We start from the raw sequence: 25,097 nt of genomic DNA, 5'->3' as shown, positions 1-25,097 counted from the left end.
TTGTCATTACCCTTAAGAGAAGCCCCCAAATCTTAACATGACATTTCTCCCACGACCTGCTCTGGTCCTTGACCACCTCTGCAACATCACACTTTGTCACTCTTCCCCTTGCGTCTATGCCTCTCAGTTCCTGGGAAAAACCATGCTTATTCTTTCCTTCTGTCCTGGCACATGTTTTTCTTCTTTCCAGAATGATATCCTCTTTTTACCTCAGCTAGATAATTCCTATATACTTGTCAAATCTCAACTAAAAACTACTTTCCCAGAGAAGCCTTGCCTGATCCTTCTAGACTAGATTAGGTGTCCTTGTCACTGCACACTTTACTCCTTGTAGCACTGGTTTCTATTTGCAATATACATTTGTATTATTTGAGTACTCATTACAAGTATATCTCCACCAAGACCGGGGATTGGATCTACCTTACTCACTAATGTCTCATGCTCCTAGATCACCTAGTTCAGACATTGTTTTCATAGTAGTGTTAATAGCAATGTGTGCCATTTTATTTAACTCTCATAGTGATCCTATACTATAAGAGCTATTGCAATACTCATGTTAAAGATTAGAGAACTAGGAAATAATTCTGCCTCTGTCATAAACGGAATAGTGGCCCCCCAAACCTGCACATGTCCTAATCCCTGTAGCCTATGACTATATTATCTTAAATGGCAAAACAGACTTTGCAGATGTAATTAGGTTGAGGATCTTGATATGGGGAGGTTATCTTAAATCGTCCAGGTGGGCCCAATGTAACTGCAAGTGTCCTTTTAACAGGGGGACAGAGGGCCATAAAGGAGCAGAGATGCTGCGCTGCTGACTTTGAAGACGGAGGAAAGGCGAATAAGTTAAGGAATGTAGGTGACCTCTAGAAACTGGAAAAAGCAAGGAAGCAGATTCACCATTAGAGCCTCTAAAGGAATGCAACCCTGCAGACCCATTTTAGACTTCCGACCTCTAGAACTAGAAGATAATAAATGGACGTGGTTTGTGGCCACCAAGATTGTAGCAATTGGTGACGGCAGCAACAGGAAACTAATACACTCCCCAAATATTTTATCCATAACAAGAGAACTTAAACCCAAGGTTGTTTGAAACCAAAGCCCATGATCTTAAACCCGATACTGCATTGTGCTCAGATCAGCTGCAAGATCTGTCTCCAAGAAATCTAAATAATGATTTTACATTACATTGAGCAGTTCCCCTGCAGTACTGCCTAAAATAATTCACATGGATTTGAGAGTTTAAAGGGTTCGAAATTGTTTAGAGGAAACCCATCTACAAAGACGTAACATCCAGCAGTGTCACAGAAGACTTAAGATGATTTGCTGACACTCCTTGTCAAAGGTAACTCCACATATGCTTGAGAAGCCTTTTACTGCTGTCATCCTATTCTTTTCCTTTGTATAAAAATTTTCAATGAATGATGCAGACAATGGGATCTAAAAGAGGACTGACAAGGACTCACAAATAGCATGGAGACAGGACATTTCCGGTCGGTTGGAGCATCTTGCAGGATTTTGCTTTCTGTGGCAAAGACAGTAGATAATGAAGCTTGTTTATGAGGAGTTTCTGGGCTGTTAAGTATTTTCTTTTAGGCACCCATTTTCCAGCGTTTGTTCTTCCTCATATACTAAGAGATCAAATGTCCGTTTGCCAGTTACAAATGTGCTGGGTTAGGTTTGTGTCTGTTGAAGAGATTTAAGAAAACGAAGGGAAAGAGGAAAATAAACATTTGTCAAGGGACTAGTATACCTAGTTTTCTACACGTAATATCTAATTTACTTTACACAGCAATGCTAGAGGTAGATACCACTGTCTTCTATTCCAAAGCAATGAGGGACTTGTGATCAGAGGCTTAATCTGCCCAAGGTAAGTGGTGGAACCAGAATTTATTTCCAGATTTTTTTTTAATCTCCAAAATCTCTTCTGGAAAGTTTTCATCACCTTTGGCTGGACTGTTTGCCACTTCTGTTTGCATTGCCTGTATGCTATGTTTATCTTTCTTGATTAAAAATAATGATATATTAAATTAATATCTTAAGTGTTTGGTACTGTATCTGGAACACAATATAGGTATTCAATGAGTATTTACTGAATACATATTTATTGGATGAGTATTTATCTAAATAAGAGAAAGACAGTAAGCACACAGAATACATAGAATCAATGCTACCTATGTATATCAAGTTATCTCCCTTGCAATTTCCCAAATATGAAGAGTATAAAAATACTATTTTGAAATTTGTGCTTCAAACTTCAATTGAATTATCTCTGGACATTTTTGCTTCAACTACAAAAACTTGCTCAGTGCCTTACAGTTTACAAAGTGCTTTCACATACGTCATCTCTTTTGACTTTTTCACAATGCCACTAGCACTACTGTTCCTATTGTACAGCTACGAAAACTTGAGTATTACAGAAGTGGAACTTGTGATTTAGACTAGAAGAGGGGCTTTAAGTAAATAAGCAAACATAAAAGTATATGAAGAAAATTGTTATAAGTGTTAGGAAGGAAAAGCATTGGGTGATGTGAAGGAGGGTAGAGCTGAGGCTTAATTTGGGTTGCTCAAGTTACAAAAAGCCTTTCTGAAGAAGTGACATTTAAACTGAGACTTGAGCAAATGTAAAAAAAAAAAAAAAAAAGCAGTCAGAGGAAAACCACAGCAGGGAGTTTTGTAGAAAGAAAGGAAATCCTGTGAAAAGGCCCTGAGGTAGAAACAAGCTGAACAGCAGGAGAACAGACACAAAGACAGCACAGCTGGGAGACAAGTAAAGAGAAGAAGAGAAGATAATGCTACACTGGTAGATAGAGGACAAATGATGTAAGTCATTGAAGTCCATGTTAAGGAATTAAAATTCCGTCTTCCATGAAATGCACAGTCTTTAAAAGCTTATAAACATAGAAGAAGAACTGCTATTTTGGTTTTGAGTTTTTAAGTTACTCTGGCTTCTGGACCATCAAAGACCACCACTGGAGAGAACAACTGTGGCTTCACAGAGCAAGTAGGTTATTGTAAATGTATTTTACAAATAGACTCAGTGGGACCTGGTGATGAATTGGATAAGAGACGAGGATAATAAGGATGAAGGGCAGCTCCTAGGTTTTAGTCTTGGGTCACTTGTTGGGGAAGAATGAAACACGGACGGTAAAGGTGAAAAGATGAGGGAGAAAAATCAAGAGCTCAGTTATGAACATGGAGAGTCTAAAATTCTTGGGCAGTAGACAAGAAGACAGTTGAATATCTAACTCTAGAGCTCAAAGGACAAATCTGAAATACAATTTTAATTTTCATCATTTCTCAGTAATAATTCTCAAGGAATCAACATCAGCCACCACTTTCTTTATCATACTTATATATAATTCCAAAACCCAGAACGATGCTTGGTACACAATGGACTTTAAATAAATAATTGTGACATTATATCACGTAAGAAAAATACCGATGCCCAGAGAGGACTAAGTAACACACATTGATCAAACTGCTGGTTAAAGGTCATGCTGTTTTTTTTCAATAGATGTTGAAATCACTCCATTTTCTATAATTGACAACTGAAACCACAGTCACGCTCTTCAGTAATCGTTGGGAACTTTTAAAAATTACATTCCATATTTTTACATAAAACATGTTCTAGTTTTCCATCTCTTCTATAGTCGTGGCTAATCCCTTTTCCTAATTCATCTAAAATCCTTTTATTTTAGCAAATTGAATTGAATATATTTTCCATCTTTAGTTGTTGTTGATGAGAAAACATGGTGACTTTATTTAGAAACTTTGATTCTGACATTTATTTTTGATCATAGAAAGGAAACTGGTTAGAAATTCTGAAGCAATGCAAATTTCAGAGAAAAATGAGGAAATATGTTTTCAAAGACTTTCAGTCAAAATTTAGGGGAATGGGGGATAGAGCGGAATCCACAACTTTATGGAGAAGAATTGCGGCCAAGACCGTTTTTATTAAGTGTTTCTTTTGTAAATGATGGTTTTGCATGTAAAATGAAACAGCTGTCTTTGCTTAAGCCAGCAGTCTATATTTGAAATGTTTCCTAAAAAAGGAACTGAAGATAAGCTGTTCCTTTTTTTAAATTTTAATTAGTTGTTCAGATTCAGATATTGGGCCCTTGTTATTTATGGCTTCTTTAAAACGAAAACAGTTGTGAACATAAACTAACATGTTTTTCTCAGGAAGTGAGCATGAGATATTTGTATGTATTTATAGTAGCGTGTGTGTTTCTATAATCTATGACTAAAGTCAAAATCATTCTTTATGAAGCATCTCCTCCTACTCCTATCTTCACCCACTCAACGCGTGCTTCTGGCTGACAGTTTCAGTCTCCTAGAATTGGGGCTTCTAGGAGAAATGTGAAGTTCTTGCATGTGTTTCCCAGACTTTGTGAGCAGTGCTGCAAACAAAACCCACGGCACGTCCAAAAGCATGTCTTCTCTCTAGTTTTCCCCTAAGCATGGTACAGTCAGAGCCAGCTCCTTCTTCTACAGACCTACCTGATTCGGACTTTCCCAGAACTCTATGCAGCTCATGCTTGTGAGGGACAGAGAGTAAACAGAAGGCGCTAAATGAGAGCCATCTGGTCAGCTTAGATTCTCAAAGCTATTGAATGACAGCTGACCCTGGAATGCTTTGCGAGGTGAAATGAGCACTTAGCAGGAGCGAGATATTTCAGTTTACATGTTTGAAAGGTTTTTATGTGGAAAAAAATTTAGGTTTGCCTGAAAGATGTGTAGGGGGAGGACTAAGACCACTGAGGAAGCTCACACAAGACGGATTTTTGACTCAGAACAATTAAAGGCATTTCTCCAACAAGAGAATGGCCTCCTAAAGTATTCAGAGAGAGCATTAAGGCAGTATACTGCACATGCCTGCAAATATGGTGCAAGCAGACCAGTGACTAAGACCCTTAGCCTGTGTTACTGCGTTACAAACACATATACAAGTGAAACGCTTTTGTTTCAGTCATTATACATATGCACATACACATGCATATATGCAAATATATAACTGATGAACATTATAACAAACTCAAATTTCAAAAAAAAAGGAGTAAACTAACTACGTTTATGCACTGTTATTTTTCCATTTTATTGTATTCTATTCTCTCATTCTGAAAAATGGCCAGTCACAATCCACTAAACTGATCTCCTGATTCACCAATGGGTCGCAACTTGCCATTTGAGAATGAATGACTCGACAACTGTAATGATCTTTCCTACATGAAGCATAGGAAATTGCATCATGTTCTTCAATAACATTTTAAATTACATATTGTTGTCTCCGTTGCTGCTGCTGCTAGTATTGTTTTAACAATTGTGTATAATACCTTCGATATAGTCTTATTGTAATGCAGGCAGGCCAGGACTACCATCATTACTATAGTCGTTTTTGGAACTCTTTTTAACATTGTCTCTAGAATTAGATGGGGAACTAAGTAGAAAAAAAAATGTATGACTTTAGACCATACAGACATTCATTCTTCATGCATTCTTTTGATCACTTATTCATTCATTCAAGAAAAAGAATTGGATGCCTCCCATCCACTTTGCTGTGTCCTAAAAGAACAGACACTGTATGTTGACAGTCCTTCCTGCGGCTCCACAAGCACCCAAAAGTGTTCCCTGCTCCATTTACACAGAAAAAATGACCTAGAAGCCACAGGACCAAAGTCATGACAGGGGAACGATGATACAGGATAATGACGGTGATGCTGGATGTGAGGTAAACTCTATGAATAGTCCTGGAGAAAAGTGGACAAAGCAGATTCAAACAGACTCCCAAGACCTCCACCAGCCACCCATTTTAGAATGCATGGAGTGAAAAGTGACCCTAGGTTAATTTACTCTTTTGTTGATGCATGAATTTGAAAGTCCCTGAAATGTCAGGCAAGTTGCATAACAGCTATGTGAACTGAATATGCAACTCTGTAGATAAGCACTTCCTCTTTTCTACACAAGCAGGTCAGACCTAAGCTTTTTAGATAGCTACAAAGGTAAGGATTGTATAGAAGGGAAAGAAAAGTATTTCTTTTTACTGTATTCATGCATTTTCCGGAATACTCAGAGATCACCCCTCAGTCAGAATTTCTTTTGAATTTTATTCTTCAGATGCAGAAGAATTGGATCATGGTCCCTGAACTTTGTCTCTTTTTATTTTCAACATTGACGGATTGGTCCCTGATCACTGAAAAACATGAAGTACTTACTGAACCCTTCAGAATCTATTGACCTTCATTTATTTTCCAATACTTTTTATTTTTAAAAAGTCCTTGACATCAGCATACTATCTCTCTTTTTCTCTTCAAGGTATAGCATTCTATACATGCTCTCAAATCTGTTAAATTATTTCTAGTGAATTGTGTTCTAAAGTTTACTATAATTAAATAACTCCTCTGGTTATAAAAAAAAGAAATTCAGCTGAAATCTTGGCACAGCAATGCTATCTGCTTTATCATGTAGAATTTGTGGCAAGAATGGCACTACCATGCCTAATTAACAGGTTAGGTTCAGGAAGATGAGGCAACTTTCTGAGGGGCACAAGCCCCTTGCAAGTGACTCAGCAAGGCTTAAACAAACCAACGGCTGATCTCCTGCAAAATTGGGTAGCAGACAAAGTTTGTCTTCAGTATCCCAGCTTCCTTTTCCTCCTTCTCTCCAGGTACAAATGCCTTCCCTTCTATTCAAACTAACTCTCCACTAAGATAAAGAGTCAATACTTTACACTTTAAAGCAAGTAAGAACAAATTTCGGTAGAGCCTTTTATAGGAGGTATTGGCATTTAAGCCTTATTTTTTTTACTTTTAGTATGTTTCAGCCATACTTCCATGAGAGTCAGTGCAAGCACACGGTCAGTTCTCCTTACTGTTCAGAATCAGAATTTCTATTCAGTTGCTTAATCATTGAGCCTTACTGGATTGGATACCTGACCAACAGCAGTTATCAATAAGTTACAACGTGTACGTTGAGAGCATCCTAAGTATCTAGCATTGTGCTCACTTATGTTTGATTTATAAAAGAACTGTTCTAACACCACTGCAATGTATGCCCATTTGAACTATGGCTGGTTCTCTATCTCCAGTTCCCAGCTAATTTCCAACATTCTGTTTGTCTAGCCTTAAGGCACCTCAGAACACCGAGTTCCCTCTCGTCCAATCAGGCCCCTTGTCCCCAGAGTGTACTGTATTTCTTGGCGCGCTTGCTCACCCCCAGCTCTTAATCCAGAGGGAAGAGGAGAAACTCAGCCAGAGACTGCACCGCAAGCAGCTGCGAGGTTAAGCTGCTCACTTGCCCTCCGTGCTTTTCTCTGAGTTCCAGATCCCTAGGGTAACACGGAAGGTTCAGGCTGTGCGAAAACGGAATCTGGCTGTTTGGGCATCCTCACCTTCCTTCCTCTTTGTACTTCTGGCAGGAAGTCACTGATAGAAGATGACACTTAAAAAAAAAAAAGAGCAGACTAACAGAAGGTTGCCTAAATCTCAAGCCTGGATCACAGTTTTCTGTTTGCCTAGAAGAAGCCAGTAAGACTGTGAAAGACTAGATGACATTAAATCATCTACTGAACAGATATTTTGGGAATGGGCTTGTCTATCGGATGCCTTACATTAAAATCAAGTACTATAAACACAGCATTTGAGCATTTTAGAGCTGAGAAGTGCTGTAGAGCCTTTTAGAAAAGGTGTGTAAGATAAAGATCTGAGCGATGTGCTATGAAACTTAATTCAGACTTTCTCTGGGCGTTTGCTATTGTTTCTCAGTGACTGCAGTAAACATTAAGACTTTGTTTTTCAGAGACTGAGAACTCCAAGGGAGGAGGAGAAATCTCACTCTTCATTAACTGCCTCCATATCAGACCATATGTCCCTCATTTTAGGGAGGCAATTAGGAATTTATCTTAATTGTGTTCCTATACCCTGGGCACTGCTTACCTCCAAATTTTGTACTTTCGTTTTGATGATAGTGGTGTGAGGGGGGAATTTGTTTCTTTCTTAGAAAAATGCTGCAGAAAAGTTAATAGTCTAAAAAGTGAAACCCTGAAACATAACGTTAGATAGCTGGTTACTGTAAATAGCTAGCATTCTGGCAAGCAAGGTTACAAGTCTGGGTAGAGGAAAGGAGTAAGAGAATTAAGTTTCCAGGCAGCTTCCAGGCACCTTACGTGTACTTTGTAGAGGCTTACCTGGGTCCTTGAAGATCAGCTATTTGTGGAAACTGAGATCCAGCTAATAAATGAATGCATAGGTTCACATCTTTACATTTAGGCCCATCTGAATCGCAAATCAGAGTCCTTCCATCAGGTTGCTATAGGCACCTCCAGTTGTTGACCCCCTCCAGGCCTTTCTGTCCACCCCTCCCCCGAGTTCTGCATTCATGGGGGGCTTTATTCACATTACCGTATTACACGTATTATCTAAAATACTCCCCACAGCAACCCATTTAACTCATCAGACAACCAAAGCCGCAGGAAGTTCAATATGACAGAGTGTTAAGTAACTAAGATAGACTGGGTGACCCAACCCCGTGTGACCATGTCCCTGCTTTTTTCCGTTGTCTCACCATATTTGTTTGAGACTTTTGCAAAAAGACTTTCTGCATGTTAATTTTTCAGCTTTGTGGATTCCAAGACAAAAGAAAAGGGGGAGCTCTATGATGAAAGCAGCCATGTAAATAGAACTAAGCAGGAAGGAAAGTCATGAATTAGACGAAAAATATAATAGGGTGTAGAGAGATGAATAAATACTTTAAAAATATTTTTCAAGTGTATCATAACACCATTTTCTCTGCTCAGGAATTTTACAGACTAATGGGGGGGAAAGACACAGAATAGAGAACTATAATTGGATGTCCATTCTACTTCCCCTCTCCCTACCAGCCAGTACCAGGCAGATATTTTTACCAATTTTATTTTCAAACTCTTCAAAGCCTGGCTCCTTTATATGACTTCTAAATTCTGCTGAAAAACAGAAAAATTATTTTATTTTAGCCCATCTCTCTCTCTTAACATCATATCATATGTGGATAAAAGAAATCGTCACTTTCTAACTTTAACCTGGAAATATCCGTAGCCAAATTCTCCAACTCATTAGGTGTTTTTCCCACTTTCCACATTCCTACTGACCAGAATGGTATCAAAATTTCTGCCACCGCAGAGCATCCATTTCCTTTCTTCTGCCTTCAATCAAAATTTTCTCAATGTCCTTTAAGACTTTCCTCTTCAAGACCAGTCTAGTTTTTGTTTTGGTTTGGTTGTTTTTTTTGTTTTGTTTTGTTTTTTACCTACCACACAGCTCCAACGACGATGCACTAGTTTTCTATTATGACAGTGATCCAATTCAGGTACCAAGGATTTCATAGGACTGGGTTTGATAAGACAAATAGACTCCTAAGAGTGATATGGAATAAAGGATGTGCCATAGGGATTAGACATCACACATTTGTGAGAGTGGGTGAAAAAATCCGTGGCACACTATTGCTTCTGAATCCGGTGGTAGGTATAAAGTCCCTGTAGGTTATTCGGACTGATTTAGTTTCCTAGATGCTAAAACAAACATCATTCAATGGGTTGACTTAACAACAGGAATTTATTGGCTCACTGTTTCAGAGGCTAGAAGACTTGCTTCCTCCTGGAGTCGATATCATCTGGCTGGCTTCCATCACTTGGCAGTTCACATGGTGGCCTTTTCTCCTTTCTTTTCCCCAAGTTCCATTGACTTCTGGATTCTGGGTGCTCCTGTTGGCTTCTCTCTCCACCTCACTTTCACTCTATTTATAAAGGTCTCCAGTAATTGGGATTAAACCCTAACCTGATTCAGTTGGGCCATGCCTTAATTGAAGCAATAACTTGAGAAGATCTTATTTACAACAGTCCATGCACACCAGAACATGGATGGAAACCACTAGAATACACAAGCTGGTACACAACTCAATTCACATCCAGAACCAACGGCCAGGAGAAAAAACCTGCAGTGAGACAGGGGAGCGTTAAGGCAAAGTGGAACCTGTGTACCCTCATAAGGGTCAGCTTTAGGATTTCTCACTGCCCTCCAACTTTGGCAGTGCACGTGACCTGCAATCGAAGTTGGTGTCCTTTGCCATAGAGCTGGACACACTGGTCCAGGACTCACAAAGCTGGAGGAGAATATCCAGTGAGAGCCTGGGGAGCTAGAGATGCTGCAGGCACAGCTGCTGCCCCATATCAAAAGGTGAATCAGTGCATCAACGATAATGTGTGTGAATGCAGTGGCACCTGGCACTCTACAGCAACCTTTGGAATGTAATGACCTCTATGTCGCTTCCGCCTTTCAATTAAATACATCTCAAGTTTTCTTTGTTACTGTTCATTTGTTTCTTTTTCTGGAGTGATGCAAATGTTCTAGAAAACTATGGTGACAAAAGTATACCTATGTGATGATATTGTGAGCCATTGATTGTATAATATGGTTAGACGGTATGCGTGTGAAGATTTCTCAATAAAAATATTTCTTCAAAATCTCAAGAAGGAAATGGTTGTGCTCTGTTCACACAGCCGAAGGCAGAAGGAGAACACACATTGATTTAAATTTTATTTCTATAATCAAGGATCGTATCCTTTTTATCATACTAAACTATATGAGGAAGAGGAATCTCCTGATGTAATGGTTTGCTCTACATTAATAAGATAATGAGGGGTTTGTATCTTATTGATTTTCAATTTTCGCTGGCTGCAGGAAGCTCAGAGTTAAATGGTGACATTCAGTTTCAGTAAATATCCTAGGTCAGTGTTTACTGGCTTAATAACTATTTCCCCTTCATTATTGGTTTTCTGTTTTCATTTTGATCATGGTTTTAATTATTTAATATTTAATTTTATAGGTCACCTCAAATGACTTCTGGAAGTACGTTGATTATAAATATAATGTGCTATTGTGGTAGCTGTATAGCAGTTGAAAAGACATTTTTTTCCCCCTTTATTCTTTCTCCCTATCCCAGTCTGATGGAATTTTTTCTATTTTCCTTTGTTTCTGCTTCTTCTTCTTCTTTTCCTTTTTTATTCTATTTTATTTTATTTTGTATGAAAACAAAAGTTCTTGGAATTGAGAAGGAGGTGTTGCTTTAAATCCAGGAGCTGTTGCATGATTTTCCAAGGGGTCAAGACTTAAGAACTAATTCTTATCCAATAGAATTTTGTGTACAATGAAGACAATGAAAAATCTAGAAAAAGCATGATTCTTCCAATGAACACCATAAATTAGAGATTTCAGTTTTGCCCACTAGTATTCAGTTTTTTTCTTATCCCACACAACTATAAGGTAATTATAATATGCAAAACCAAGAAAGAAAGAATATAATTAATTTTAGAATCGCATTGAGACTAATAGCTTGATACTTCCCATAAATTCAGTGCCATCTCTTTGAGTTTCTAATGGTGCAATACATGACAAGATAAATTGCTAGTGACTTTAAGTAAATTACAGAATTTCACCAGTCTTGGAAAGTAAGCTGAAATTTGTAACAAATTTATAGTATTCACAAGACAACATGGAACACTCCCAATTAAAGCTAAAGAAAACGTCAGCTGTGAACCCATGCAAAAGTCCTGCTTCATATTCTTTTTAAACAAGTTCCTTATCTATAAACTTTTTGTACAGGTCACAGACACTGAAGTATGAGGATACATACTCACACACCAACAGACATGCCTGCAGACACATACACGTGTAAACACACACCTCTTCGCTTCTGTCATTTTACAGGCAGCACTGCTTAGAGGCATCTTGTTTTATCTAGCCATGAAGCAATAATATAAAGGCTTTTAGGGTTGTTGTTTTTTTTTCAATACTGCACCATTCCTCTAGGTTATTTCTCCACTAGACCCTAATTTCCCTGAGGACCTCCTCTAAGTCTCAGTCATCTTTTTATTTCTTATCATGATCTAAACAGTATCTAATGGACACTAGGGAAATGTTCACTAAATGAATTAATGGTGTTGAATATAAATCATATTATTGGACAAAACCTTGGTTGAGTTTGTGTTGAGTGCGTGTGTGCCCGCGCGCGTGTGTGTGTGATGGAAGGAGGGGAGGAAAGGGTAGGGAAGAAGGAAGAAAATGAGAGAGTACATGAGAATATTTAGAGTAGGGTTGTCAGCTTTCAAAGACTGCACCGTCTAGAAGCATTGGAGGTTCTTGGCCACAAAAGTGCACCGATGTGTGTTATTCGATAGTAATTCTCTTTTTCTACAAAAAGTAGCTCCATGTAATTGATGACTGTAAAACTGAGGTTATGAATAAAATGTGGGATCCAAAACACAAGAGTACAGCACAAAATTACATACTCTCAGTTCTTCTTCTTCCCTTACCCCCAACCCCACCAAAAAAAAGGAGAATTGTAAAAACCTCTCTGTTCTTTTATTTTTTCTTTCTCCACTCTCTTTCTATAGCAGAGAATGGCTACCTCTTGAGTTCAACAGCTTCGGTATTTAGACCATGAAGGCACAGGTCTAAATACTCTGACTTGATTGCAGAGAGAAAGGATCAAGGTCAGTTGAAGCAGCATATGCACATTAAAGGGCAAGTTGAGACCTCTTAAGTTATTAATCATTCCTATTAACCACCAAGAGAAAGCAGAAATAAGTATTTCCTACTAAATGTTTCCTACTCAGTGTATGATGAGTGAGAGGGTAACCCCTTTACATAACAATGAAGAATTTCAAATAGAATGCCCATGTCATTTAAGAGCTAATGGCCTAAAAAGGAGACTGCAAAATAGTGACTTAACTGAGAACAGAAATGAATAATGTCTCTTAAAGAAAGTTATACCAATGCTATTTTATTGAGGTCTGATGTGCCCCTAGGCTGGTGTGAAACCATACCTGAAAGAGAGAAAATTATTATCTAATTGGACTACATATTTATCTACATGGTGCCAGGATTTTTTTTTTATAAGACCAAGGAATCAGCTTGAAGATTCTTAGTAAATTTCAGAGTAGAACTTTATTGAAAGAACTCTTACATCTAGGCCAAGCATCTAGTAACCAAACTTTGCTGAAAATCCCAAATAATCTAGTAGGAAACAAAGAAATTTAAGATCATTTAGAAGCAATTCTATAGGGCACATATTTTTATACTCATTTTACTCTGAAATTTTTTGTGGTTTTAATGATTGTTAAAAGTGTTGGAATTATTTCAAAAATTAAACATAGAACTACATGATGTTAAATACATGAAAGTTATTGTGATGTTGACCCAGTTGTGAACCAAGTAATGATTCACGGGAAGACATAAGACTTGCTGAGACAACTTTGTCTGGATGAATTTCTGACCTGGAATAAACTTTGCGGTTGACCTCCTATAAGAAAATGAAGTTTAGCTTTCACACAAAATGGCCCAAGAAAGGGCTGCAGAACAACCCAGGCTGCAGACAGGGAAGAAGAGGCCTCTGTCCTAAGTCTAGAATTGGCACCAAACAAGTAGAAAAAAGTTTTAATAAATAACAGCCAGGGTCATTGATATATAAAGCGTAATCAAAAGCAGGAACCTTCCACGGGAAATTTGAATTAGTTAGATTATCCGGATATGCTGTAACTTCTGGAGTGTCCAATCAGGGGAGAAAGAGGGGAGGGGCCTGCACGCTAGGCTTAGGATAGAAATACCCATGGCATTCTATTGTTTGGCGCACCTGCCACCATTTTTCGGGTGGGCTCTCGTTCTTGCAAGATCGTGAGTAAATTCTTTTCTTTTCCACAATCGGGTGAGGGCTTATTCTCTTTCAAGTACGGTGTACTTCCTAACATCCATCACTCCAACAGAGTCTGTCTATGATCATACATTCCCCAGCCTTGCTTGCAGTACCGTGTGGTCAGATGGCTGAATTGTGAACAGTTAGATATAAGTGGAAGTTACTGAGTGGAACTTCCAGCAAAGCTCTTTAAAGGGGACTAACATGGCTGGCACATTGTTGTCCTTCACTGTTAAAAAAAAAATTAATAGACTTCAATTTTTAGAGCAGATTTAGGTTTACAGAAAAATTGCACAGAAAGTATAGAATTCCCCAATACCCTCGCATCCCCACCTTGCTATATAGTTTCCCCTATTATTAACATCTTGCATTAGTGCAGTACATTTATTATAATTGAGGAACTGATTTTGATGTCTTATTATTAAAGTCCATAGTTTTGGACTACGTTAGAGTTCACTTTGTGTGTTGTATAGTATGAGTGTAAGTTTGACATGAATCCACCCTTACAGTGTCAGACAGAATCACTTCACTGCCCTAAAAATGCTCTGTTCTCCATCCTAACCAGTCCCTCTCCCAACCCCTAGTAACCTTTCCACAGTCTTCTTAGTTTTGCTTTTTCCAGAAGGTCATATATTTGGAAACAGACAGCATATAGACTTGTCAGCCTGGCTTCTTTCACTTTTAGCAATGTGCATTTTCCTTCACTTTTCCCTTATATGTTGGCTCTTGGAATCATTTTGAGAGCGTGAGAACAAAAAGTCACACCCTAAATATGGAGGAACAAAAAGCTAAAAGGAGATTGATTCTGTGGTGAAACTGTGAAGGTTCCATACCAAACTGAACTTCCTACTTCTAGAGAGAAAAAAATAATGATTGGGTTTAGGGTTTCTATTATTAACAATTCCTAACAGGGAAACCCAGGAAAGACCTCCAATGGAACACACAAGTATTTATTATGTTCTTCTTTGAAAGATATTCAAGATTTTCAACCTTTCCTAGGAAGTAAAAGTGAGAGTTTATAAGGCTGAACACAAGTGACACTGTGGGACTTGGTTCTGATATGTGTGTTTCTGTCAACATTGCTGGGTAACATTGAGTCAATAGAAATATGAGTTATTTTTTTTAAGTCGTCACTTCCTTGGTAGCCCAAATTTAAAACAGAACAGTTCATGCTGAGAACTATGACACATATATTTCTTTCAAAGGGGTAAATTTCCAGTTTTTCAGGTCATATATTTGGTTCTGGGTAAACTTGCCTAAAGTGTCGTTTATATGTAGATACTTGAGTGAATAAGAGCATGGTGTCCTGATAAAATTCATATTTTTTAGGGTAATACATTATGTCTCTCTTTGGGGCTGATCACTGGTTCTTCCAGGTATTATTTTGTTCATCCCTCTTCTGAAATACTCACCTGAACTAAAACTTTTTGCCTTAATAGCTGGGTAACAGCAGACCTCTCCCCATTACTGAAAAGAATGTTGCTGGCTTCCTGTTTAATAAATGATGATGAAGAGGGGCAGAAGGTAAGGCGGCAGTGATCCTACATATGAAAATGTGGCACATGCTTTACTAAAAAAAGGCTAAAGATGAAAGGTCTCTAAGTGTCTTTGTATCCATCTATTGTCTGATGTCGGCGACGACGCTGACTCACTGTGCTGACGGCAAGGGGAAATCCTGCATTTCCCTCTCTGGGGATTTTGGTTTAATCTTACTTAAGAGAGGCAGCCACTTTATTGTTCTGCTGGAGCCTTAGTGCCACTAATCCAGACGCACTTGTGCCAAGTTTCAGGTGGCCTCCATAAATCATGTCACTGGAATTCTGGACGTGACTATTTCCTCGACACACAGTAGCATTGTGTTTGCACACATGTGAATCTTTCTACTGACCTGGAACAGTCTGGCCATGTCTTTAGAGGGGACGTCTTCCCATGTTTATCTAACATTCTCAAGGAGAGTTCATCTCAGCGTTTTCATTATATTAGGAAAACTTTGTGTAGGTTGTCCATTTATTTCATTCTATTAAGAAAATACTTTGAAGGTTGTCAATTATTTACTATAATATGTATCCAATACTATTCTAATCAGTTTGCACAGAGGACGCAAAAATGTTTAAGGCGATGACAAGAATAAGAAAAACAACTTGAGAACAACATAACCGTGCCCTTACCTAATTCCTCACCCATATAACTTCAACTGTAGACCATTAAGTCTTCAGACAATGAAGCTGCATGGGCCGTAGTCAAGGCAGAATTCACTGAGAAGATGAGTGGCTCCAGGAGATAAAGGTTATTTATGTTCTAACCTGGGGGTGAGAGGGGGAGAAGAAACAGCAATTCCCTGGAAAGGAACAGGGTGTGAAAAAGCTTGGAATCAAAACTGAATATGTGTTGGTAGGGAAAGGTAAATGATAATTGTGTCTGAAAAAAAGGATTAGCAGCGTTTTAAATAGCTTAGGTGGGCAACATTATGGGAGGTGTTTGTGCTCCATTCACTAGGAAACAGAGAACATCTAGAGAAGCTCAGAGATACATCTTCTCAACATCTGCTAAAACAATGTCGTAGAAAAGAAATTTGGCGAGTGTCCATTGAATATTAAGATAATGCTTGCAATACAGATGAATAATTAAATTAAAATTTAATGCACGGATGTTTAAAATTATTTAGAAGGCTGAGCTGTTTACTTACATTAAAGAATCCATTTATGGGGAATTAAGAAGCTATGTCTAAATTAAATAACTATGAAACTGATAGTGTTACTGGACAAAAGTGCTGGATTCTTTTGCCTGGTGCACTCAGATGGCCAATTCCTGAGACCAGGGTTTCAGAAAGAGAAAAAGCTTTTTTTTTGCTAGGCATGAAGCAGGATATCAGATGGCTTGTTGGCCTAAAAATCTGTCTTCCCAAACTGCAGCAATTCTGATAGCTTTAGAGCATTAAAAGATGGGCAGGGTTTAGGATAATGAACACAGCGGCCCCGATGATATAACTACAGGTGATCTAATTATTGAGCATGCACAGATTGATTACATGTTTATTCACAGACATGTGTAAGAAAATGGCAGACTTAATATAATAATGGATGTGATTTGTAGTATTATAATGAGGTTTAGATTACTTATAGGTTACCGCATGTGGCAGACAGGCCCACTTTGGTTCAATCCAGTTTTGGTTATCAAGATAACTTTGGACTTGGAGTGGATTAGTTCTGGGCTGACCCCAGACCCTTCATTAATAACATTAGGGGCTGCCTTTAGTCAACACAAGACTCTCAAGTTCAAAAACCGGATAAACGGGTAAAGTGAAGGCCAGACACAAACCTTTTACAAACACAAGGGCACAAGGCAAGGGCTATACAGTCATCATCAGAGATCAAGGCAGCTGGATTATACTTCAAAGATTTCATGTATTTCCCTCTGTCTGCTTCAATATTCCAGGAAGTAAAAAAGTAATAACTATATAATAATTCAGTAATCACAATCATCCCTTGAAACCTAACTTCTCAGTAAGAACAAAAGAAATTATTTCTTTAATGCTCTGATATTACTGATAATGAATTTTCTATTGTCCCTATAATCTTAATGAGCACATACTGACATAGAAAGCCTTATACATACAGTTTAATTTCTCTTTAAAAATTCCACATAATTTAGACTTAAGGAAGATCTTGCGCTTTGTTTCTCTGAATTAGTATGCTTTTCACAGTTGTAGGCAAACCCTGGGTTAATAGTCAAGGTTGTAATTAGTTGGCAAACCATTATCTATAGGCATGTCATTTAAAAGATCATTGCAATAAACGAAACTTCTTGCTTACATCCATTGCATAGAATTGTTTTCCAAATCACTTTGCGGTTGGCAAATATTTTTGTCAGTTTGCATATAGGAAGCTGAGAAAATGCAGTTATTTGATAACTTTGAATTCATTTTATTCATGTTACAGCTTCTCTTCCTTTACCATTCCCGCCCACATCATTTTTGTTTAGCATATTATCAACTATTTCTTCAGGTTGAATGAGCTATCCTTTAAATCTTGTAAAAGTTGCTGGATGTAATTTTTCTTGTTTTGCTGTCTGGTTATTTCCCACGATGCCATTTCTTGGTGATATCTGACTCTCATCTGTCATTTTAGAGAAATCTAATATTACAAAATCTTCCAATATCCACCTTTTGGGTGTTGTGGACACTACTCAGAACTGCAAGAACTTCTGCAAAGTTATGGTCAAAAGTTTCTACTGCAATAATTTTCTTTTTGAAGCACCTTTATGCAAGAGCTTTAAAGGTAAAACACAGCCAAATCTCTGGATATAACTTGGAAAAGAAATGATGGTTTCATTCTCAATTTAGAAAATGTTTTGGTTGAATGTAACCTTTTAGTCTCCAAATTTTCTATTTGCATGTAATGTATATATTGCAAGGTCTTGTTCTCACATTAAAGTAAGTTTTAAGATTAAAAGATTTTTTAGTTATTGCGTCTCTTGCTGACATGATTTGAATTGCCAATGCTAAAATAGATCACTGTTGAAAATAAACTGTTCTTCTATTCTAACCTTTTCAATATACCTTTTTATCCTCTTGACTTAGAGGAACGATTTTTCTGTTGTATTTTCTGACCTCCACGATTACCTCTACCTCTAAACACACTTAGCATTTAGTTATTAGAACATAACTTGGAGCTTAAAAGATTCTGCTCTGCATTCTTTTGGGATTTGATTTGTTAGTTTTCTTTAACCAATAGCTTGCATGTTTTCAAAGACTATGTCATCAGCTTTTGCAGTTCTACAGAGCTTAGTATGAGAATGAGCCTATGGTAATCGCTTTTTAAATTAGTAGAGGGCTTCATGATTTTCAAAGTGCTTTTAGAATATGATATAATTTTTAAGAGCAGAGGTTTGGGAGTTTCATAGTCTCTGGTTATATTTACATCTTTATCACTTCTCCCTGGATAATATTGGGCAAGTAACTGTCTTTCCCCAGCTGTCATCTGGGGAGCATGGTCCTGCCTCCATCAATGGCACTGCTGTTGTGGGGACTGAATTAAATGAAAAATATATATTATAGAACTTAGCACATAACGTTCAATATGCTCAGCCATTTCTATTAATGTTACTATGCCATTGAGTACCACAATAGCTTTGTGAGGCAGGGAGAGCTTTGCATAGGAGTTTTCATACTACGTATTTTAGAGATGAGAGAGTAGTATACCTACAGGGTATGTTCAGTTTAAGACAAAACTTGAGACTGCTGAGAAATCAAATACTTTGAGCAAGTACGGAAGAGAGCTAGGTGTTTCACACATTTCCACTTTCCAGATTTATAAGCATAAGAGTAAAAGGGCTAAAATATTCTTGTAAATTAATTCCAATAAAAATATGTGCTTGAATTCTGTGCTTATTATGCATAACAGCTATGAAAATAACTTCTGTGAAAAAGCTGTTTAACTTTTTTTTTTTTGATGGAAGAATAAATAGAGACAGAAGGTAAGCTAGAAGCCGTCTAAAATATAAGACACAGATGTTTGGCATATGCTGTTTACAGCTATTATCATTACCCAGTGACAGACAAGGAAGATGCACTGCCTTCAGAATGCTTTGAGTTTTGCTGTGCGTTTGGTTGACCACATATTCTTCCCAGAGAAGCAATAAGAGAGTTCTAAAGATTACGTTTGCACTTTTAACACCTTTATAAGAGTGAGTTAGGCGATGGCTTTGCATCCTTTTAAACAAAATCAAAGATATATTTTAAAGTGTTTGGCCACAGTTACACCGTGTAGGGAGTCTCGGGCTCCTTATTGTCTCTGGTCTCTGGCTGGATCCCCGCTCAGCAAACCTCCAACAAAGAAACTGGACTGTCTCACCACGGGAGGGCACGGGAGCAAGGGTCAGAGGTTTTTGAGAAGGGACCTTAAGCGGACACCTCTTCTGGGTATCTTGCTTTAGACAATGAAACAATTCAATGCTATTTTACATTTGGGACAACTAAGGCCAAAAACTGGGTAATTTGATCAAGACTCTTGGTAGGTCTGTACAAGTAAGAATACTACAAAATCAGCTTAAACTTCAAAGTCTGTGGGTTTAAAATGTTTCTCAGCAACCCATCTACTTCAGATGAAGGTATGAATGATGGAAACCACTAAGAAACTAGTAGGAGACGCGATATCCCCCCAAAAGAAATTGTGTTTTAGGCATTCTAGCTTAGCTATTTTGTATCATATTTAAGAAGACAATTTGCTTCCCAGATTAACATGATTCATTTAGATGGCATCTTAATACTTTAGGAGAGACTGGTTCCTCTATGGTCCTGGAAACTTTTTAATGTGTCAGAATCATAACATTTCAGAGAATACCATTTGATTACTATGCAATCCAGAAGAAATTGTTTTCTTCTATTATTTCTTGCAGAAAAGACTCTAGACAAGGTTTGGACCTAACGACAGAGACAGATGCAAACAGATCCAAAGCCACCAGCATTTTTCCACCTCTGGATTAAGGGGAAAATGAGGTGAATTTGACTTTAAGCGGCATAATCGGTTTCCTTTGCGGTATTAACATAGAGTCTATGAAAGTTCCTAAGATTTGGTTCCTGCAGAATTCATCCTAACAATGATTATTTATTTTTCAGATCATGAGGCCTATTTGTGATTAAGGAAGGTCCTTCTCTGTAAAACTCAGGGAGTTTATATTGGGCACCTATAAGACAAAGAAATGATTAATGTCTCTTATGTAAAAGACATCTTAGTAACAAGAAAAAGATCAATTCCCAACAGATAAATGGGTAAATGATAAGTAACAGGCAATTTACAAAAGGAGTAAGGCAAATGGCCAATAAACATTTTGGAAAAGTGCTCATCCTCACTAGCAATCAAATAAACGTGATTGAAAAAAGTATTTAACAGTTTTCATTTACCAAATTGGCTAGTATGTAAAAATACTTAAATCACCATTTGATGAAATATTCAGTCCTTCTTACCTCGCTGCAATAATGGAAGAGAAATTTGATAATAAATATCAATCATCTTAAAAAGATTTTTATTTTTGTTACAGAAATTCCACTTTAGAGAATTCATTTTATATGAGAAATATAAAGTTACTTCTGAAAATGAATGTTCTTTGTAGTGAAAATTTGGAAACCTTACAACTTTCTAACTACAGAGGAGTTGTTAAATCATAGGACAGTTTTATGGTGGAATATTATAGTGTGATTAAAATTATATCCTCAAGGTATTATTAGTACGTTCATGATATATGAAGTAAAAATGGAAGATTTCCAAAAAAAATACACTTTCCTTTTTTTCGTAAAAGATGATTTACATGGAAAATTACTGGAAGCATAAAGCCCAATTTTAATACCAGGTTTCTAAAGGGTATGGACATGTGTTTGAATTTATTTTTATTTTATTTTTATATTTTTATGAGGAATATGAATTTACAGTCAGAAAAAATAAACATTATTTCCCAAAAAGAAAGGGGGGATGGTAGTGGAGTAAAACGATCTTTTAAAATCCTATTACTAGAATGAAAGAGCTTATTAACACATCGTCGCCCACTAAAGCAGTTCAGTTAATCTCGCATGGCTTAACTCTAAATCAAAAAGAGTGAGGAAGTGCACATTTTGATTTAGTAAGATATGGAATCTAAAATTTGGGGAGGCATCGGCACCTTATTAGATGAGAGCATAAATGTTATGTGCTGGCCGGAAGTAGCAAAAGAGACACCTTTTCCATTTTTCCTGCCAAATTCTGGGTGCAGACCTTTAAAAGGCTTAGTCTGGTGCAGTGGTTCTCCATTTTTAAAAACAAGATCCACAGTAATAAATAAGTTTTGCATAGCAACACAGCTCATACAAGTACAGGTGCATGCATACACACACATGCAAATGAAACAAAAGTTCCAAACATGCTCACAAAAGTTTACCACCCATACAAAATGCAGATATTTTCTATCTCACACATCTAGTTATAATAGTGTTAGAACTCTGCATTGTGAAGGAAGCTCAAAATATCATCGGCGCAAAAGAAGAGAAATAAGCTAGAGAAAGAAGAAAGACTCAGAATCTCCAAATTGGATTAATTCATTGACTTAAGTGAAGAAAACATTTATACTTTTATTCATATTTGTTTTTTATTTCAATGTCTATTTATGTGTCTGTTTTATAATGCATATTTTAGTCCAGTGCATGTATATAATTTATAAATAGGCAAATAGAAGTGTGCTCAAAATTTTTTTTTTTGATAAGCTCTGTGACCAATAAAGGTTGCAGAACATGAGTATGGGTTTTATGTTCAAAAGCCATTGAGAGGCAAAGAGATTTCTGAGAAATATGTAGTTAGGAAAGTTCCTCGGAAAGGAATATTATTTTATTTGAGCTTTGAGATATTGTTATATTTGGCCAGACATATGTGTAAAAGATGCCATGTACAGGTCAGGTCCTCAGGGGATCAAGGTGAAGGAAAATGGGCAGAGGGGTCTTGGAGGATCCAAAGAAAGATGAGAATCAATTCTTGAGTTGAGACAAAGAACACAGGAAAAAAAGGGAGGAAAGGTTTTTAGAGATTATGATTTCCACCACTTTTTTTTCACTGGTGTCTTAGAAGCTGAGGTGGGTGCTCTCCATTTCACTCTCCAGACTTCTCCGTTCTTCTCTACCTGCTTAATGACCCAGGAGGGTGATCCACAGAATGAAGGAAAGGCTTCCCTTATCCCTTGTCTTCCCTTTGGATTCTTCACTGGTGTGAATGGCAGTCATCAGAATACAAGGGAAAAGGAGTAGAGTGAGTTTGGAGTTTTTACTCTCATTGATTTCTCATGCCAAATTCCCATAGTGCCTATCTCTCTTGCTAAAGGCTACAAGTCATTTCAAACTTGACAGGACTCTTGAGTTCTGGGCTCCAGAAACTGTTTTCTTTTCTAACCCTACAGATCGGGTGGTAAGAGTTTTCCTCTGTTTCTAGCTCAGCAATAGTAAATTATTCTGTATTGGTTTCCCTGAATTATGCTCAGAACTGTGTGAGAAAAAAAATTCTTTTATTAAATGCTCCTTGAATTACCTTATTTGAGTGTGCCATATACTTCCCGCTAGGATCCTGGCTGATACAGGTGAAAACTGGTAAGATTGGATTTCTAGAAGGCAGACTGTGGAGCAATTGCAGTCTGAGTATTTGAAGGCTGGACCAGCAGAGGAAAAGAAGAGAAAAGGCCATTTCTAAACAGTAATCATATGCAGAAGGGACCCAAGAAGGAACGGCACAGTCATGTCTCATGGTCCAGCCTAGGAAGAGGACAAAGAAGAGGAAGACAAAGAGGACTCCTAAGGTTCTGGCGATGTTCAGTTTCTTAATCTGGGTGGTCAGTTCACAGGTGTCCATTTTATTGTTTATTCATATAACTGTACATGTATAATTTTTACAGTGTATGTATTGCATATTTCACAATAAAACACCGGGCAGGGACAGCAATTGATTGTAGGAATGTTGAGTAATATCACCCCTAGAAAATCCATGCCAATTGGATGTTTAATGTGTATTCTATGATATTTTCTGTAATTTAGTGTTCATCCTAAGACTGTGAAGAAAAAAATATTCAGAGAAATATCCAGATATTCCCAGGAGTGTACGAAAGTGACATATGCTAGCTGGCAAAAATCTGTGAGACAATTTAACTAGAAAAAGAATGGAGGATTTCTCAGATTGTGGTACTTCCCTTTGCTAAACATCCTTTCTTGTCATTACAAATCAAGTTGTGAGCCATGAGTGTTTTTAATAAATAATTGTTGTTTTCAGAAAAAGAGTCTGTAATCATTATTAGGAAATGTTAAAGTTCATTGAGTACAAAATGAAAACTAATTCCAACTTGTGAAATAAGCTTAAAATATAAAGCTTTTAAATATGTACTGTATTTTTATCAATATGGCTTTACAAAAGCAAAGAAAATTTTCAATTCATCTCACTTATCACAACAGTGCAGAATGCTTATAAAAACGTAAGTATGAAATTTGGCTTTATATCTGGTTCCTAACAGAAAGTTCACCAGTATATATATATATATATGCATAAAATCATAAAAGTATGAATCATATTCATAAAAGTATGAAATTTGGCTTTATATCTTGCTCCTAACAGAAAGTTCACCAGTATATATATATACATAAAATCCCCTTGAGATTGACCTAGCAATGGAGGCAGTTTCTGGGATAAAAACAGTAAAGTGTTTATGATGCTCATTCTCTACTGAGGCTATAAATGGGTAGGGACATTATTAGTAAACTCCTTTGAATTGGATTTTTTTCTCCGACAATTCACATTTACTGCTGTTGGTTTCATTTTAGAGTCAATGCGAATTCAGATGTGAGGAAGGAAATACTTTATTCATAGGAACTTTCTGCAGTGATTTATATATGAATGCTCTGGGCAAAAAGTGAGATGAAAGCTACTTTATTCCCCATTTAGAATATTTTTCCCACAGTTCATATGTAAAATTCCTTCTCACTGTGGTTATTGAGTTAAGAGCCACGTCAAAAAGAATCACTGGAGAGGTGCTCTCTGCTTGGACTCAGTTCCATCCTACTGAAGAAGTTGCTGAAACAGAAGGTCAACCAAGATGACTAGAAAAAGAAATACATAATATATAGTCTGACTTAATTTCTCTGAGGGATAGAGGGTTCAAAGTTTGTAGCAATTGTACAGGTTGGATTTTGAAGACCTTAAAAGCTAGAGAGAAATGTTTATCATTTTTCATGTAATTATAAGAAGTCATTATACGTTCTTGAGAAATGGAATGATCCAGTATATGCAGGCAGAGGGAATATTTATGAAAATTCATCTGATAGCCGTGCGGCGTTTGAAATGCCAGTACAGAGAGGCCAAGCTTTTGGAATAATCCATAGCTGGGATATAAGGAGAAAGGATAGATGAGTTTGAGTAGTGATTTAAAGGCAAAAAAAGAGGAAGACTTTGGTGGAAAGATGGACATACAAGAAGGGAAGAATAGAGTTTAATTATAAACTGGCCTTCAAGATTGAGAAGATGGTGGACAGAATAAAATGATTGGGAAAATGTGATTTTCATATAGACGGGTAGAAATGACCAGTTTTATTTGAACATGTTGAGTTTGTGACTGCTACAGAAGTCAACTATGTGAAAGCATTTAGAGCAGCTAATCCTCAAAGGGAATTAGAACAAGAGAGAAGAGCAGAGGGGACACGAACAGCCTTTAGTGAAAGAGAAAAACGTGCCATTAAAGCAGAGCAAAGGTGTAGGAAGAGAAGGTTATTCGGAGAAACAGGACAGTACAATGCTAAGGAAGCAGGGATGTGAGTTCTAAGGAGTGGATGGGTATGAGGGCCAAAACTTTCATTAATATCAAGGATTACATACGTGGAGAGT

General features: G+C 37.3%; 1 long non-coding RNA gene across 2 annotated transcripts; it reads left to right on the top strand.

Moving 5' to 3' along the window:
• Positions 1-2,718: 2,718 nt before the first annotated feature.
• Positions 2,719-23,460, top strand: LOC143675962 (uncharacterized). Of its 2 annotated transcripts, XR_013171716.1 has the most exons (5): positions 12,431-12,523; positions 15,162-15,246; positions 20,119-20,218; positions 22,343-22,487; positions 22,796-23,460. It is a non-coding gene; the product is annotated as an uncharacterized LOC143675962 (long non-coding RNA). The 2 variants fall into 2 exon arrangements; XR_013171715.1 differs by lacking the exons at positions 12,431-12,523; positions 15,162-15,246 and adding an exon at positions 2,719-3,004.
• Positions 23,461-25,097: the final 1,637 nt, after the last annotated feature.

Source organism: Tamandua tetradactyla, chromosome 3 (genome assembly GCF_023851605.1).
Source record: "Tamandua tetradactyla isolate mTamTet1 chromosome 3, mTamTet1.pri, whole genome shotgun sequence".
NCBI classification, from domain to species: domain Eukaryota; kingdom Metazoa; phylum Chordata; class Mammalia; order Pilosa; family Myrmecophagidae; genus Tamandua; species Tamandua tetradactyla.
Note: the sequence above shows the minus strand (reverse complement) of the source record. Positions and strands in the feature narration are given on the sequence as shown.